Source organism: Engraulis encrasicolus, chromosome 23, assembly GCF_034702125.1.
Source record: "Engraulis encrasicolus isolate BLACKSEA-1 chromosome 23, IST_EnEncr_1.0, whole genome shotgun sequence".
In the NCBI taxonomy this organism is placed as follows: Eukaryota; Metazoa; Chordata; class Actinopteri; order Clupeiformes; family Engraulidae; genus Engraulis; species Engraulis encrasicolus.
In genome coordinates this window covers 48775659-48780658 of record NC_085879.1, presented here as the reverse complement: position 1 = coordinate 48780658, position 5000 = coordinate 48775659, and the positions used below count along the sequence as shown (strand labels likewise).

The 5000-nt window shown below is 49.6% G+C and overlaps 1 protein-coding gene across 2 annotated transcripts in view; it reads left to right on the top strand.

Moving 5' to 3' along the window:
* Positions 1-1416, top strand: part of cd81a (CD81 molecule a) — a 72214-nt gene extending 70798 nt beyond the window's left edge. For both annotated transcript variants that reach the window (XM_063189520.1, XM_063189519.1), the window contains one exon: positions 1-1416. This exon is cut by the window's left edge and continues 628 nt beyond it. The gene's annotated coding sequence lies outside the window, so the exon portion shown is untranslated.
* The last annotated feature ends 3584 nt before the right edge of the window (positions 1417-5000 follow it).

The window sequence follows — 5000 nt, the reverse complement described above, 5'->3', positions numbered from 1 at the left end:
CACTCAGGCTCACGCCTCTACCAGACCTATTTAGCATAGCTTCTCTCCTGACCTCCACATGCTTCTTTGTGTTAGCCGTTAGCTATGGCTCATGTTGCTATAGCGATAGCTATGTAACCGTTAGCTGTGGATGGCATTGCTATGGCGATAGCTATGTAAGCGTTAGCTATGGCAATAGCTGTGTAAACGTTAGCTATGGCTCTCGTTGCTATATGGTTGTGTTCTTTGTTTTGTTTTTTGCTATTTTTTAACCACGTTACATGTACATGTTGAGGCTGTATATACGTAGGAGCGGTGCTGTCTGGCGTTAGAGCATGGATATTGTGTTTCTCTCTCTCTCTCTCTCTCTCTCTCTCTCTCTCTCTCTCTCTCTCTCTCTCTCTCTCTCTCTCTCTCTCTCCCTCTCTCCGGGCCTGTGTCCACCGTGACTAGATGACCACTATTATAAGCAGTGTTGTGTGTGCCGTGTTAGCGCAGGAGCTGCCATCCTGGCGGCCATTTTGGTCTCTGTGGTCTGATGGACATGGAGGTTGTTTTTGTAAACGTCTCCAGAACGTTCCCTCCAGAACATTTGGAAAACGTCTGGAGAACACCTCTGCCTCTTCCTCTTCCTCCTCCTCCTCCTCCTCTGCATCTGCATCTGCCTCTCCTCTTCGATTGCCCCTTTAACTGCACCAGTTAGATCAGCTCCAGCCATCACATGACCAGCCAGCCATCCAATCGGCTGCTCCGACACTAATGGTGTTGTTGCTGTCCATAACCAACTGGCCAATGGGACATTTCGTAACTTGCCGGTGTACTGTAGGCAAGAGTATTGTGGCCAATCGGCATCGCTGTTGCTGACCACTGTAACCAATCAGCAGCAGCCTTATTTACAGTGTTACTGCCCATCAATCAAAGCTCTACAATAAGTGTTAATGATTAAAAATGAGACACAGCTTACAGCAGGCAGAACTAGAAACCTACGGGAACGCGGAACTTCTGGGTCTACTGTAAAGTTCTATCGGTGGAACCGGACCTAGAGCTCCATGGTTCAGTTGTAGGGTTCCGCTGAGAAGGCCCAGTTGTAGGGTTCCTCTGCCGGATGTTGTCTGCAGTCTTTCTCCTTAGGTGGTCACACGTCACTCGATCACGAGGCTCGGTTGCCGTGACATTCGTCACAAGACTGATGTGATATTTGTCACACTGGGTCACAAGGGCTGCTGTGATATTTGTCACTGCGTCGTCCACAGTGTTTGGTCTGGTCCGGTCTGGAATGGTCTGACTGACTCTCATCTGAATGTCTTAGGGTTTCCCCTCCTCTTAGCTTTGCCAGTGGTGTGCTGCTGCTCTAGCTAGCGGCTGCCCGTTTCCTGTCGACTGGACCTGTGTTTAGTTAGACGCTAGCTAGCTCCCAAATGAAGTCCATACAAGAACCACGTAGAGACCTCCCTATTCGCCTCCAAGCCTTACTAACTGACCCCGTCCCCCCTAGCGCAGTGCTCAAGCTGGGCTAGGCTAGGCTAACCGCCCCCCCTCCCCTAGCACTGTGCTCACGCTAGGCTACGCTACGCTAGGTTAGCTACTCCGCTACATGAAGGTAGAACTGCTGAGATCCCCATGGCAACCTGTGAGGGCTCCGGCAGACGTAGGTGTTAGCATGGCAAGTTGTTGTTAGCATTCTGTAGACTTGACACAGGAGAACGTCCCTCGGTCACACAGGACTCACCAAAGACCCTGAAGCAGAGCAAGACATTGAAGATACAATGCACATGTAAACAAAAACAATACATTGACAATGTCAGAGTTGTATAGAGTAGAAGAAGTACTCTTACAGACGTAATTACTACAATAGTGGTGCAATATTACATGGATTCAACTTTGTATTATTGTGCCACTAGTGTTGTAATTGCATCAGTATGAGTACTTCTTCCTCTACTCTGTACAACTCTGGCCAATGTGAAAAAAAACAATACTTTGACAAGTACGAAAGTGCCACTGTTCCATTTTAAGCTGACTAGAGCAGGCAGTGTAAGGAGGTCCAGGTCATTAAAGTTGGATAACGTGGAATAGTCTGTCTTGCTCTGCTAAAGGGTCTTTGGTAGTACCACCACACTAACCCATCCCCATGCCCATCCCCATCCCCGTCCCCGTCCCCATCCCCATCCCCATCCCCGTCCCCATCCCCATCCCCATCCCAATCTCCATCCCCGTCCCCATCCCCATCCCCGTCCCCATCCCCATGCCCGTCCCCGTCCCCGTCCCCGTCCCCATCCCCATCCCCATCCCCGTCCCCATCCCTATCCCCGTCCCCGTCCCCGTCCCCGTCCCCCTCCCCGTCCCCGTACCCGTCCCCGTCCCCGTCCCTGTCCCCATCGGTCCCTGTCCCCATCCCCGTCCCCATCCCCATCCTCGTCCCCGTCCCCGTCCCCGTCCCCATCCCCATCCCCGTCNCCCTCCCCGTCCCCCATCCCCATCCCCGTCCCCGTCCCCGTCCCCGTCCCCATCCCCGTCCCCGTCCCCGTCCCCGTCCCCATCCCCATCCCCGTCCCCATCCCCGTCCTACCCCACACTAACACCTAGTACCCACCAACCTCCCCCCCAACACCCCCCAGTAACAACCCTCCTTCCCCACCCCCACCCCCCCACCCCCAACCCTCACATCCATCTCTCGTCTCCTGTAGTTTCTGAACACCAGTGTACAGAGTTGTATGAAGTAGAGGTAGATGCACTCTTAATGGTGTAATTACAGCACTAGTAGATGCACTCTTAATGGTGTAATTACAACACTAGTAGATGCACTCTTAATGGTGTAATTACAACACTAGTAGATGCACTCTTAATGGTGTAATTACAACACTAGTAGATGCACTCTTAATGGTGTAATTACAACACTAGTAGATGCACTCTTAATGGTGTAATTACAGCACTAGTGGTGTGATATTACAAAGTTGAAACCATGTAATACCATACTACTGGTGTTGTAATTACATTTGTAAGAGTACCTCTTCTTCTACTGTATAAAACTCTGTCAGTGTGTGTGTGTGTGTGTTGTAGGGACAGCGAAGTAAGGCTCCCTTGGTATTGTAGATGCTCTGCTCTGCTCTGCTTGTAGTGGCGCCCCCTACCTGTCCTGTCCTGCTATGACGGCAGGCTGCTGCTTATCAGCGCTGGTAGCCGTGACGACGCGAGGACCTATTACTCCACTGAGAATGCTGTAGTGACACGGGGCGCGAGTGTGTGAGGGGAGAGGGTGTGTGTGTGTGTGTGTGTGTATTCGTTCGGGTGTGTTTAAGTGTTAGGGTGTGTAAGTGTGTGTTATTGGTGTGTGTTGGATCACTGGGACTTGCTCAGGAAGTCCAGGTAAGGACAGAATCAGTCTCAATATTTTAGGGTTATAATTGGCGTGCCAACCAACCAGTCCCAAGGCTGCAGTAACGCGATCGGGCCACTAGATGGAGCACTGGTCTATACCAGGGGTCAGGAACCTATGGCTCTAGAGCCACATGTGGCTCTTTTGTGAACTGTATATGGCTCTTTCTTCTCTAGGGTTGCCAACCATCCCTTGAAATACGGAATCGTCCTATATTTAAAAATAAAATTACGGGTTCCATATTGACTTGAAACAGGACAAGGTAGGTTAAAAGGTGTTAAAATGCAGGAAATTACATCTAAGAAATACACAATTCTCCCAGACCCTTGCCATAATGAAGTTGACAGTTGGCAACCCTATACTAACCTGTTATCATAAAAGCAATAACTTCGCAGTACACTCTAAAATTGTTGGGCTTAATTGAAATACATGCTTTATTCAGTGTTTTTAAAAAATGGTATGGCTCTCATGAAAACGTATTGTCAAAAAATTGGCGTTCATGGCTCTCTCCACTGAAAAGGTTCCTGACCCCTGGTCTATACCATCAGTCCCAGTGGGACGGGCTCTTGCCTCTCCACCTGCAGTGACTCAGCCAGGCCTCTAGAGGGAGAACTCCTCCGGCAGCGTTCTGCAGCCCTGTCTACATCGCAGTGCCACAGCCTCACCTCATTCTCCACTCCCCAAACACACTCCAGCACGCACACATGCGCTCACACACACACACATACACACTAACACATACACACACATACACACACACGCTCTCACTCACACACACGCGCCAACATCTTTGTGTAATCTTACATACATGCAACCTGCAATCCTGTCTTGAACACTTATGCCTATGCTGATATGCTGAAAATGTCTTGTATTATGTACAGCTATATTATTGAATTAATGACTATGTAAAGACAACGTATGCATTTTATTGTAATATCTTTTTTTTTTCTGGTACATTGACAAAAGATGGAACTGGAGAGGGGAGATGTGGGGTGCAGTACTAGGTGGATTATCAGTCTTGTCTTGAGTCCAGGGGAGACGCTAAGAGCAACACCAACACGCACAGCGAGGCCACCGCTACTAGATACTAGTATCTTCTTATTCCAGCTCTAGCTGGCCTTGGCAACACCCTTTTGTTTTGGCAACACCGTTTCAAGAATTCTAGCGTTCCAGTTCTAGAATGCACGCTCACTGCCACTCACAATGGGTTTCTAGAACCTTCATCTGGCAACAATAGAGTCACATGGCAACAGTAGAAGCACAGGGTTATGATAACACATGCGCGCAGCAAGATGACCAGTCTGTGATGCCATCTGGCCCAGACGCGGCCCTGTGCCGGCCCTGTGCTGTGCAGCTGCCACCCGCTCCCTCAGACCGACTGCCACGATCTCGCAGGTCTGCCTCCGCACCGACCCCCACTCCTGCCGAATAGTTAGAGTTGTGTTGCCCAGATATTTAGGGAGTAAATGTATTTTACAAATAAAACCCTGACTCTGTGTCTTTCTTTCATATCTCTATATAAACGGCTGATGTGTGTTGTGTATAGATCTAGCCTGGTATGGCCAGCCCATAATACTGCTCTTTATTCGTATTCATGGTCTGGAGTTTCTTTGACCTGATGCGATTAGAAGGGCGGGAGGATTACACT